This window comes from Pan troglodytes, chromosome 17, assembly GCF_028858775.2.
Source record: "Pan troglodytes isolate AG18354 chromosome 17, NHGRI_mPanTro3-v2.0_pri, whole genome shotgun sequence".
Classification (NCBI taxonomy): Eukaryota; Metazoa; Chordata; class Mammalia; order Primates; family Hominidae; genus Pan; species Pan troglodytes.
In genome coordinates, this window is record NC_072415.2 from 16,185,753 (window position 1) to 16,199,274 (window position 13,522).

The window sequence follows — 13,522 nt, forward strand, 5'->3', positions numbered from 1 at the left end:
CCCTAGGTTTTCCTAGATGCCTCCGTATTTTCTGCTATGCACAACTGGGGCTCACAGGAAATGTAGACACTAGAAGAGAGTTACAATTGTTTTTGCATCAGAATGTTTATGGAATAGAAAAAGGCATTTCATGCAAATGGACACCAAAAGCGAGCAGCAGTAGCTATTCTCATATGGGACAAAACAAACTTTAAAGCAACAGTAGCTAAAAGAGACAAAGACAGGCAGTATATAATGGTAAAGATCTCATCCAACAGAAAAATATGACAATCCTAAACATACATGAACCTAACACTGGAGCTCCCAAATTTATAAAACAATTACTAGTAGACATAAGAAATGAGATAGACAGCAACACAATGATAGTGGGGGACTTGAATACTCCACTGACAGCACTAGACAGGTCATCAAGACAGAAAGTCAACAAAGAAACACTGGATTTAAACTATACTTTGGAACAAATGGACTTAACAGATATATACAGAACATTTCATCCAACAACCACAGAATACACATTCTATTCAACAGCACATGGAATTTTCTCTAAGATAGACAATATGATGGGCCATAAAAAGAGTCTCAATAAATTGAAGAAAATTGAAATTGTATCACGCACTCTGTCAGATCACAGTGGAACAAAACTGAAAATCAACTCGAAAAGGAATCTTCAAAACCATGCAAATACATGGAATTTAAATAACCTGCTCCTGAATGAGCATTGGGTGAAAAACGAAATCACGATGGAAATGTAAAAAATTTCTTCGAACTGGATGACACAACCTATCAAGACCTCTGGGATACAGCAAAGGCAGTGCTAAGAGGAAAGTCTGTAGCCCTAAACACCGACGTCAAAAAGTCTGAAAGAGCACAAACAGACAATCTAAGTTCACATCTCAGGGAACCAGAGAAGCAGGAACAAGCCAAACCCAATCCCAGCAAACAAAGGAAATAACCAAGATCAGAGCAGAACTAAATGAAACTGACACAAGAACAACAACAACAAATACAAAACATAAATAAAACAAAAAGTTGGTTATTTGAAAAGATAAATAAAATTGATAGACTATTAGCAAGATTAACCAAGAAAAGAAGAGAGAAAATCCAAATAACCTCACTAAGAAATGAAACAGGGGATATTACAACTGACACCACTGAAATATTAAAGGTTATTAGAGGGTACTATGAACACCTTTGGCACATAAACTAGAAAACCTAGAAGAGTTGGATAAACTGCTGGAAAAATACAACCCTCCTAACTTAAATCAGGAAGAATTAGATACCCCAAGCAGACCAATAAATCAAGCAGCAAGATTGAAATGGTAATTTTAAAATTTCCAAAAAAAAAAAGCCGAGGACCAGACAGATTCACAGCAGAATTCTACCAGACATTCAAAGAATGTCTTCTTTCATTCAAAGAAGAAATGATACCAATCCTTTCACACTATTCCACAAGACAGAGAAAGAAGAAACCCTCCCTGATTCATTCTATGAAGACAGCATCACCCTAATACCAAAACCATGAAAGAACATAACCAAAAAAGAAAACTACAGACCAATATCCTTGATGAACACAGAAGCCAAAATCCCTAACAAAATACTATCTAACTGAATCCAACAACATATCAAAAAGATAATCCACCATGATCAAGTGGGTTTCATACCAATGATACAGGAATGGTTTAACATATGCAAGTCAATAAATGTGATACACCAAATAAACAGAATTAAAAAAACTCACACGATTATATCAACAGATGCAGAAAAAGCATTTGACAAAATCTAGCATTGCTTTATGATTAAAGCTCTCAGCAAAATAGGCATACAAGGGACATACCTTAATGTAATAAAAGCCATCTATGACAGACCCACAGCCACCATAATACTGAATGGGGAAAAGGTGAAAGCATTCCCTTTGAGAACTGAAGCAAGATGAGGAGCCTACTCTCACCACTCCTCTTCAACATAGTACTGGAAGTCCTAGCCAGAGCAATCAGACAAAAGAAGGAAATAGAGGAAATCCAAATCGGTAAAGAGGAAGTCAAACTGTCACTGGTTGCTGAGGATATGACCTTTCTCCTTGAGAACCCTACGGACTCCTCTAGAAAGCTCCTAGAACTGATAAAAGAATTCAGCAAAGTTTCCAGATACAAGATTAATGGACACAAATCAGTAGCTCTTCTATACATCAACAGCTACCAAGCAGAGAATCGCATCAAGAACTCAACCCCTTTTACAATAGCTGCAAAAAACAAACAAAAATAAAACAACAAAACTTAGGAATATACCCAGCAAAGGAATCAAAAGACCTCTACAGTGAAAATTACAAAACAATGCTGAAAGAAATCATAGAGGGAGCCAAGCATGGTGGTGCATGCCTATAATCCCAGCTACTCGGGAAGCTGAGGCAGGAGAATCACTTGAACCCAGTAGGCAGAAGTTGTAGTGAGCCAAGATCACACCATTGCACTCCCACCTCAGCGACAAGAGCGAAACTCCCTCTGGAAAAAAAAAAAAAAAAACAAGAAAGAAAAGAAATCATAGATGACACAAACAAATGGAAACACATCCCCATGCTCATGGATGGGTAGAACCAATATTGTGAAAATTACCATTCTGTTAAAGGCAATCTACAAATTCAATGCAATCCCCATCTGAATACCACCGTCATTCTTCACAGAATTACAAAAACAATTCTAAAATTAATATGGAACCAAAAGAAAGCCATGTAGTCAGACCAAGTCTAAGCAAAAAGAACAAACCTGGAGGCATCACATTACTTGATTTCAAACTGTAAAATAAGGCCATAGTTACCAAAACAGCATGGTACTGGTTTAAAAATAGGCACATAGACCAATGGAACAGAAGAGAGAACCCAGAAATTAACCCAAATACTTACAGCCAACTGATCTTCGACAAAGTAAACAAAAACATAAAGTGGGGAAAGGACACCCTTTTCAACACATGATGTTGGGATAATTGGCGAGCCACATGTAGGGGAATAAAACTGGATTCTCATCTCTCACCTTATACAAAAATCTACTCAAGATGGATTAAGAACTTAAACCTAATTCCTGAACCATAAAAATTCTACAAGATAACACTGGATAAACCCTTCTAGACACTGGTATAGGCAAGGATTTCATGACCAAGAACCCAAATGCAAATGCAATAAAAACAAAGATAAATAGCTGGGACTTAATTAAACTAAAGAGCTTCTGCATTGCAAAGGAAACAGTCAGCAGAGTAGACAACCCACAGAGTAGGACCCCTGACCCTGACCCCTGACCCTGACCCTTAACCCCTGACCCTGACCCCTATCCCCTGACCCTAACCCCTAACCCCGGACCCTTAATCCTAACCCCTAACCCCAACCCTCACCCTCACCCTAACCCCTAATCCCAAACCACTAACCTCTCTTAACCCCTAACTCTAAACGTTGACTCCTAACCCTTAACTCTGACCCTAACTCCTATCTCCAACCTCTAACCCTAAACTTAACCCCTAACCCCTAACCCTAACACCAACCTTAACCCTAGGTTCGTTACTACGTTTGTATTGACTATGTCAATGTTGATTGTTATGATCGCTGTCTTAGGACTGCACGGCAGTGAGGGGATTGCGGATCTTATATTAATATTTTTGTATTGAGGCCGTGCATTAGCATTACAGGTGCTTGTTACATGAGCAATGGGGGTGTCATGTTTTGGGTGTCATATCTGCATTAGGAATGCTGCATTTGTCTTCCGAGGCTGCGGTGTGGATCTTGCACTGTGGCCGCCTCGCCTTGGCTGGGGAGAACCTCGGTGGGCAGGATTCAGAGGGGCTTTTGGTTTCCCGTTTTCCACACTGAACCCTTCTAACTGGTCTCTGACCCTGATTATTCAGGGCTGCAAACAGGAAGGATTTTATTCACTGTCGATGTGGCCCCGAGTTGTCCCAAAGCGAGGCAGTGCCCGCAAGGTCTGTGCTGAGGAGAACACTGCTCTGCCTTCGCGGTGTCCCCCGGGTCTGTGCTGAGCAGAACGCAGCTGCGCCCTCGCGGTGCCCCCAGCCTGCCTGCCCGCCCAGGTCTGTGCTGAGGAGAACACTGCTCTGCCTTTGCTATATCTCCGAAGTCTGTGCAGAGGAGAACTCAGCTCCGCCCTCGCAAGAGGGTGACTGGGTAGCTGATGAATGGCAGCCCCTCCTGCCTGAATGCCCTCTATTGCTGGGCATTGCTGCACAGCACCTTTTTCCTGGCCTTAATACTTACTTAACAATCTTTTAGAGAGCTCCACGCCTAACACTGAATCTTAAAATGTGACATTCTTCCTATAAAATCAATAGTTAAACCACATTTTGTAAATTCATACCAAAATAGAAACCCAGGAAAAAAAGCACCCCTTTTGTCCTCTATTTTAATAATAAGAGGGAAAGGGGGCTGGGCTAAAGGGAGGGGCTGGGCTAAAGGGAACGGCTGCCCTTTCTGTGTGTGGAAAGCTATAATTTAAATATGCACACCAGATTTTCAAGCAGCACACTCTAAAGCATCAGCCCTGTTATTCGGATGATGGAGTTTGCAGACTTTCTGTTTGCCCTCCTCTTGCTTTTCCCACCTTTGGGGCTTTTCACTGTCCCCAGAAACCCAACCTTAGAATCGAGAAAGAAGGCAAAGACCGTATCTAATAGACTCATAAGCTCCTTATTAATAATAGTGCAGTAAAGTGTAAATGGGGTAGGTGCCTTTTTTTGCAAAACAAAGTTTCTAGATTCTCTGTGTTGCATTTAGCCAGGCCCTCATTTCTAACCACAGGGTAGATAATCAAGTTAACAAAGACCGTGTTTTGTCCTTCTATTTCCATATGGACGTCATGTTTCACACCTGCACTCCTGTCTGCTCGGTTCCACAAAGGGAGAGTAACCACTGAGTGCATTTTAAATGTTCTTTGACTGCTTGCGTTTTCAAAAGCACAGCACACGAGCATCTCGGTCAAGATGAGCTGGTAGGACCTCTCCTGACACCCTATTCCCTCACAGTGGACTTCTCACTGGAAACCTCCACTTTGGCTGCTTAGCTCAGTGTGTCTCTGCAAATAGGCATGTTTAAGCAAAGAATAAATGCCTAAGGCGATGCAGGTGGGTAGCAGGGGAGAGTCAGGGAGACAAAAAGAACAGTAGCACTTACATGGAGCTCTGCCACCTTTTGGGCTAACATGGTCATGAACAGATCAGGAACCTGAGGCAATCAAAGGACTTCACCCCACAAAGCCAGGGCACTCTCAGGAGCTGGAAAACCCAGGAGAATTTCCACATATTCCTGAGAGTTCCTTGTGCATTACCTTTAGTGCCTCATTAGCAGGAATGAGTCCTTCTGTGGCTTCACCAGACTGTTTTGCAGTAGAAAGAGGACAGACCAAGGAGCCCCAGTCCCACCTGTGACCTCAGGCAGTCACCTGACACCTCTGAGCCTCAGTTTTCTCATCTGTTCAGTGGGGATGGTATATTTCTCCTTACAGGGCTGTGGAAAGGACAACATAATCTTACACAGAAAAAGTAGTACTAAGCTAACATTGGTTGAGTGCCTATTACATTCTACACAACGCGCTAAGTACTTTGCATATTTTGTCTCATTGAATTCTGATGACAACCCTGTGAAGTAGGAACTCTTACTATCCCCCATGCTATGGATGCAGAAACTGGGGCTCAGAGCAGTTAAGTACCTGGCCAAAGGCCAGAAAGTCAACTAGAATTGATGTGTCCATTTTCATTCATTCATTCATTCATTCATTCATCATTTATTGAGTACCCGTTCCATGCCAGGCAATGAGAAGCAAATCACAAATACTCCCTGCCCCATGGCACTGACAGTCTTGTTACTGCAAAGTACAAGGTGAAGAGTAAATGGAAGTCAAATCAGATTCCAACTTCTACTCAACTCCCAGTAGGCCCCAGACTAAACTCTCCAGAACAATGGTACTGCTCCTGTGGTTTTGCCTGGTGCTCACGATTGAGACATACTCAAAGAAGAGACTGCTGGCTCTGCAGGTCCTCCAGGGACAGAAGCCAGGAATGTTGGCCAATACAGAAACATCATAAACATTTTCCTTGTATTTGATGCATTCCTGGACCCATAGATCTGAAAGCAACCTTGAGAATGCATTGAATTTATTTCTCTGCCTCTGAGGAAGATTACATTTGAACTTTGCGTGACAGAGATCAAGCTAGGGAATCTTCACCTTAAAAACCTGGCTAAACAAAGCTCGTATTCATAAACAGATGAACTTAAGGGCATCCCCATGCCTTTAAATAGTGAACACTCTGGTGCATTTTAAGCAGGACTGATTCAGTGTATTCTCTTAGCACACAGTTTTCAGGAATGCAAAATATACCTGTGCCCAGCATCTTAAGTCTTTTAAAAAGTAGATGATGCCTTTCTCTCTGTTCACTTACAAGCTCACGCCTTTAAAAGCATTTGTTTGGAAGTCCTTCCTTAAATCTAACCTGAATCCAACCTGCTGTGCTTAAGGTTACCTCAGTAATCTTTCTAATACAACCCAAGAGAGAAGGACTGGAGGGAAGAATTTAAGACCCCCATGAGATCAGGAGCAGACTCCTAAGTTAGTTGTATCACTTGTGGCTAAATGTTGGCATCATTTCCTTAATTTTTTCTAGCCACTCCCAGGCACTCCAACTGACTCTGAGAATTTTCTTCTTGGACACACTTAAAGAAGCATCTGAAATTTGTGCCATGCAGCTTAGCACTTACTCAACAAGGATGAATCTTAGAGACCATCAAGTTTTGCCCTTGCAGGAGAGAAGAGGAAACTGAGATTCAGAGAACTGTGACTTAATCAAGGACACATAGCAAATCTGTGGCAAAGCTGGGAAGGTGACCCAAACTCCAGACCCCAAGCCCGGTGCTTTTTTTTTCCCAGATCTATGTCTCCCCCACATCTGATTCTGTTTCCCTGAGATCCAGAGCCATGCCCTGTTCCTTTTTAGGACTCTCAGGACCCAGGCTTAGGCACACTAGTTGTCCAAAGCGCACTTGGCTTGCTTTGACTTGAGCAGTACAATGAGCTATGTCTTAGTTTCAGGCAAGACCACCTTGACCATTGGACATGAAAAGGCACTCTATGGGGCCTCTACTATGATGTAGCAGGGACTGTGTTAGCACATTGCTATAGCCCTGGGAAGCAAGAATTCTTAGCGCCCATTGCCCACATGAAGAAACTCACTTTCAGAGAGGGTAAAGAATGTCTCTATGGTACCACAGCTATATAGTGGCTAGGCTGGAATTCAAAACCAGGTTTGCCTGCCTCCTTCTCCTGTATGATACTGCTTCATAAACAGTCCCCAGAACCTTAATGACCAGGTGGAACGAACCAACAAGGTCATACTGAAATTGTGCACCAGTGCCCTAATGACCAAGAGAAAATACATTTCATTCAATTCAAAGGTATAAAGATGTAAGGTAGAAGCCACCAACTGTGGACATGGAGGAGCCTCAGAGTGACAGCACCTGCTGTCCAGGGGCTCCTCCTCCTCTCTTCCCTCGCAGTTTCTCTCTCCCTTCCTTTAACACTTATTGACTATGCCAGCCACACAGTAAGCGCTCAATAAGTGTTTGGGCCCATAACCTTCCTATGGGAAAGCCCCTTCACGTTCTGAACATGGCCTGGCACTGTCCAGATGCCCTTCTGTCCTGTGTGGTCCTGGGCAGGGGCATCTCCTTCTCTTCCAGGACCGCTCTGAACCCTAACTTGATGGCAGCTGCCTGGCAATCTCATCATCCTCCTGACATGGCCATGTAGATTCTCAGCTTCCATCATTCCCGAAAGTCTGCAAGGTTATGGGGTTGCCTTGCTCCAGAGGACACAAAATCGCTTAGCTCTGCTTGGATTTGCTCTTGGCTAGTGGAGACCTGTGACTGCTCTTCCGCTCCCTTGAGCCTTCCTCATGGAGGTTTGCTGAGGCACAGTCTGCGATTGATTCCTCATGCTCCTGCTAGGTTTTAACAGCTGGTGAAAACGTCTGCTCATATTTCACTCACACTCCCCTGGCTGCGGGTTCAAGTCACTGTTGATTTGGTCATTGGGTTACACACACGTGCAGCCTGGGTGGACCTGTATGAGTCTTCCCAGCATCAGCGGCCTTGACCTCTCATGAGGTCACTCCCCTAGGCTTTGAGAACCACTCCTTGAATATCATCTTGGAACGCGTAAAACAAACAACAAGAAGTTTGAAAGGGCTCAGGACTCTGCATTTGAAGAATCAAACTATACTATCTTCTGGGCAAGTCACTCCCCTCCTTGTACATGAGTTATTCCATTCATAAAAGGGAAGAACAGGGATAGATAAGCTTATCGGTCCCTTCTGCACCCAGGCTCTGCCTGATTCTGCTGAACCACAACTTCGGGAGGGTGGCCAAGAGGTCTTTCTGGTCCCTGCTAACCACTTTCATCTATTCCCTTAACCTGAGGTCTGAAAACACTTTTTTTTTTGGCTTCAAAATACAAAAAGAGAAAACTGAAAAATCAAAATAGATAAAACTTTAATTAAATGTCTACATAATGGAATGTTATGAAAACATCATTAATTTTTAAGGTTGATGTTCATACAAATTGTATTACACTTAAAAACAATTTGTTCCTTAGAATTAGTCACTTTGAAAGGGTTTTCAAATAAGTCCAGCAATTGCTAAGGCCTCATAGCCATGAGTTAGTCACAGCCAACCACAAGCAAAATCATTAAAACCTCTTTTAAACATACTACAGCAAATAATAATAATAATTAACGTGAAATGTGGGTGACTTTCAGTATGTTTGATAAAATGTGGGTTGAAATCTCCAAAAGGAAGAGCGTTCAGGGTCTTCGAAAGTCTTAGGATTACTGTAGAACCAGAGTATAGAATATGCACTCATATTTATAAATCACTTACTCTGTGCCAGGCTCTTCTGAAGCCCTTCCCATGCATTAATTCACTTAATTGGTGAGACAATTATTGAGGTAGACACAATCACCATTCCCATTCTACAGGTGAGGAAACTGGCTAAGCAAGTAAGTGGCACAGCTAGAATGGAAATCAATGGCACCAGGGCTCATGTTCTCAGCCACCTTACCACATACAAAGCTTGCCATGCCGGGTGTTTCCCCAGGAGAAAACAAGTGCTGGCAGGTTAAGAAGGGAGGGAGGTACATCTCCCTAATGAGGAGTGCACTTGACACCGCATTAAATGGAACCCATTCCTTGCTCGGCTCTACTGCTACTTGCTAACTCCTCTGTGGTTCTCTTCTGCCCACAGAGGTCTCCTCTGTAGCTGACTCTCAGCCTCGCCTAATGCTATTAATAATAAAGAGCTGATGTTATTGAGAGCTCCATCAGCATTTTATACAGGACTTAATCTCATTCAATCCCCATGACCTCCATTTCATAAACAAGAGAATTAGGGGTTTAGAGAACTGAAACAGTTTGCCCACAGTCACATAGCTCTCAGAAATAGCAGAAGCCAGGATTCACACTCCAATCTTATTCTAAAGCCCAAATTCTCTCTCTCTTTTTTTTTTTTTTTTTTTTTGAGACGGAGTCTTGCTCTGTCACCCAGGCTGGAGTGCAATGGCACCATCTCGGCTCACTGCAACCTCTGCCTCCCAGGTTCAAGTGATTCTCCTGCCTCAGCCTCCTGAGTAGCCGGGATTACAGGTGCCTGCCACCAGGCCCAGCTAATTTTTTGTATTTTTAGTAGAGATGGGGTTTCACCATGTTGGCCAGGCTGGTCTCAAAATTCTGAGCTCGTGATCCACCCACCTCGGCCTCCCCAAGTGCTGGGATTACAGGTGTGAGCCACCACGCCCAGCCCCAAATTATCTTTTAATTATAAAGATATACATATTGTTTAAACAATTCAATAAATAAGTATACTGAATAACAAAGTGAAGTCTTCCCTTTACCACAATCAACCTACTGTTCTCTCTCTAGCTGAGGCTCTCTTCCTACGTTCCACTGTCCCAGACTTCTGCAAAGTATTTATGTATCTATTTAGGTATCTGTCCATCTTTCCATTCCTCTCTCAATTATATATTCTGGTGGTTTCACTCTCCATGTGGCAACTCTACATCCAGGATCAAAATGGCATCAAAGGAAGCTTGGAACAGTGACAACCCCTACCTGAGATGTCTCCATTCTAGGGGCAAGGCTGCCTGGTGCCTGATATCCATGAGATTAGGAAAAGTAGGTGGGGTCCTGTCCACCCCTTCTATTCCTGAACGCTTGGCAGGGTTTCTGTGGCTAACATGCCAGTTGTATCGACTCCTGCACAGTCTCATGTGAAGTGCCACACTACATTCTCAGCCTGGAAGGTTTCAGGGCTCAGCTGGCTCAGATTCCATGTGTGGGGAGCATTAAGAAAAATAGGTCACCTGTATAAGACTAGTGGCAAAAATCTGACTCAGTGCTACTTCTCTGTTTGTCCTTTACTTAAAAGGAGAACCATAATTAAAATGATCCAGAAAAGAGAACCAAGCAGGAGACTGAGTTGCTTGGGGAAAGGACCATGCTGCATTGATTTCTACATAACCAATGGCAGCAGTGCATTGGATACACAACAGGTTCTCAATAAATTGTTAAATGGATAAGTTGATAGAATAAAAAACAAGGTCTCTTCCCAGTGCTGCATGCAAAAAAGCTGAGAGTGAATTCTTATTTGCAAAGATGAGAGATTTTTAGTCTTCTGATGGCTGTTTCCTCCTCTCTGTTTCCTTTGCCACAGTTTAGGGGCAAAAAAAAGTTTCCATCTCTCAGAAATGGTAGGAGAAACCCTTGGGGCTTAGCTAACAAATCAGGCTCTCTCTTTCCAATGTTGTGAGAATAGAAATATTTCACCATCAGCACCAACAATGTCATTTGCATAAGGAAGTGACTTCCTGGCTGAGAGATGGTCAGAATAACATAGAGCCTAGGAGTGAAGGCAGTGAAGTTTGTGAGCCTAGGGCTCTGGTTCTGGTGTCTGCTTCGTGGCTGTGTGATCTTGGGCAAGTTTCCTACATTTTCTGCTTCTCAGTTTTGTCATCCATAAAATAACAACAGTACCTGCCTCAAATAGTGTGTGGGAGAGGCTTAAACAAGCTAATGTAAGTCAAATCTTGAGCACAATCTCTGGTGTAGCTATACATGTTTGTGTATATATCAGAAGCTCAAAATTATACCATTAGTATTAACAACATACTCTGGACCCTCATTATAATGCCATTCTCAATATCCCAACACTTGATTTCTATTGACAACTCCTAGGCTCAACTGCTCCTCCCACCTCGGCTTCCCGAGTAGCTGGGAATATAGCCACCATGGCTGGCTAATTTTTAATATTTTTTTTTGTAGGGACAGGGTCTTGCTATGTTACCCAGGCTGGTCTCAAACTCCTGGCCTCAAGAAATCCTCCCACCTGGGCCTCCCCAAGTGCTAGGATTTACAGGCATGAGCCACCATGCCAAGCTCCCTTCCTCCCCTTTGTTCTCCTAACCCCATCTCAGCATCTGCCCCTGAGGACCAATGCAACAGGGCAATCAGTACATCCATGGACTTCCCAACAGTCCTGTGGTGGACTAACCCAGGGGCAATGGTCACTGTCCCCTCTGGTGCATTCTTTGTCTCCATCAGCCTAGTAAGCTCCAGGGGCTGGCAGCTGGCACAGAGTACGAGGCTGCACTCCTCGACCTTTCTATGCTGCACACAGTCCTGTGCCCATCCTGTCCTCAGATCTGCCGGGACCATGACCAACCTGCCAAGAGCCTGGGAATTGGTATGTGACCCAGCTCTAGGAGGAGGTGGAGCAAGCGAATGTAGGGGAAGCTGCTCACCCAGTAGGTTTAGAGGGAGGGTGGGGTGGGGGCACAGCAGGACCAGGCAGGTGAGGGTGTGCAGGTGAGGGTGTGCCGGTGTGGGTAGGGGTGTGTGGGTGGGGGTGTGCAGGTGGGGGTGTGTGGGTGAGGGTGTGTGGGTAGGGGTGTGTGGGTGAGGGTGTGCGGGTGAGGGTGTGTGGGTGAGGGTGTGCGGGTGAGGGTGTGTGGGTGAGGGTGTGTGGGTGAGGGTGGGGGTATGTGGGTGGGGGTGTGTGGGCGGGGGTGTGTGGGTGTGGGTGAGGGTGTGTGGGTAGGGGTGTGTGGGTGAGGGTGTGCGGGTGAGGGTGTGTGGGTGAGGGTGTGCGGGTGAGGGTGGGGGTCTGTGGGTGGGGGTGTGTGGGTGGGGGTGTGTGGGTGTGGGTGAGGGTGTGTGGGTAGGGGTGTGTGGGTGGGGGCAGGTGGGTGAGGGTGTGTGGGTTAGGGTGTGAGTGCTGTTTGGCTCTTCTGAGTGGGGCTGGATGAATGTTTGGGCACTGGCAGCAGCTGTCACATGGCCTGGCTGCAGGTTTGGGACAGAAGCCAGGCAGGTGGGCTGTGTCAGGCACAGCTAGAAACTGTGCCAAGGAAGCAGACCAGAGCAGGGGCCAAGGGAAACCTCTGCCTTAGCAGAAGATACTGGGGAGACGGGATCAATCAGGGAGGTCTTTCAAGGCACATGGTGCTTCATGGAGCCAGGGCCCAGGACAGGGAGGGCTGTAACCCTGGCTTGCCTGACTGGCTGAGCACAGACAGATAGAAGAGGGTGTGGGCAGCCCGCTAGGTGGATGCCTAAGAGAGGAAGGAATGGGTGGACAGGTGACTGAGACCCCCAAGACCAGGACCCCACTGTCAGGTCTGTGGCTTCCAAACGCCTGTGGGAAGTGTTCCCCTTTGGACACTGAGGCCATCAGCTTCAGCTTCACACAATTTTCCAGACAAAGTCCCGTGGGTAACCTCAAAAGTCACTTCTGGCCTTCCCCAGAGGGCAAAGGAGAGGGGTGTCTGTGGGCAGGTGACCCTCAGTGCTGGTGGAGGGCACAGCAGAGAGACTGCCTGCATGTGGGAGGCCCCCAGCAAACCTTGCCCAGACGTCACCCCTCATTTGAGGCAAACTGTAAAATTATTACAATTTAGGCCAGGCGCAGTGGCCCATGCCTGTAATCCCAGCACTTTGGGAGGCCATGGCAGAAGGATTGTCTGAGCCTGCAGTGAGCTATGACTACACCCCTGCACTTCAAACTGGTCAACAGAGAAAGACACTGTATCTAAAATAAATAGGCTTGGCGTGGTAGCTCACTCCTGTAATCCCAACACTTTGGGAGGCTGAGGCAGGTGGATCACCTGAGGTGAGGAGTTCGAGACCGGCATGATCAATAGGGTGAAACCTCATCTCTACTAAAAACACAAAAATTAGCAGGTCGTGGTGGCCCGTGCCTGTAATCCCAGCTACTCAGGAGGCTGAGGCAGGAGAAATAGCTTGAACCCAGGAGGCAGAGGTTGCGGTGAGCCAAGGTCAGGCCACTGCACTCCAGCCTGGGCGACAGAGTGAGACCCCACCTCAAGAAAATAAATAAGATGGGAAAGCTATGTTCCTAACATTTTTCAAATGATAGTTCATACTAAAGAATGTTACCAATACTAATGCACAAAGCATTTTATAACTTTT

At 45.1% G+C, this 13,522-nt stretch overlaps 1 protein-coding gene across 16 annotated transcripts in view; it reads right to left on the reverse strand.

Moving 5' to 3' along the window:
* Nucleotides 1-13,522, reverse strand: part of LOC129137938 (collagen alpha-1(I) chain-like) — a 73,927-nt gene that overhangs the window by 48,132 nt on the left and 12,273 nt on the right. For 2 of the 16 annotated variants that reach the window (XM_063795492.1, XM_063795507.1), the window contains 3 exons: nt 5,433-5,497; nt 5,165-5,265; nt 4,664-5,066 (listed from right to left, as the gene is read on the reverse strand). The exons of 12 other annotated variants lie outside the window; for them this stretch is intronic. The gene's annotated coding sequence lies outside the window, so the exon portion shown is untranslated. Of the gene's footprint in view, nt 1-4,663; nt 5,067-5,164; nt 5,266-5,432; nt 5,498-6,129; nt 8,191-13,522 lie in introns of those variants that run through there. 2 more of the 16 variants (XM_063795505.1, XM_063795500.1) reach the window with 1 other exon arrangement.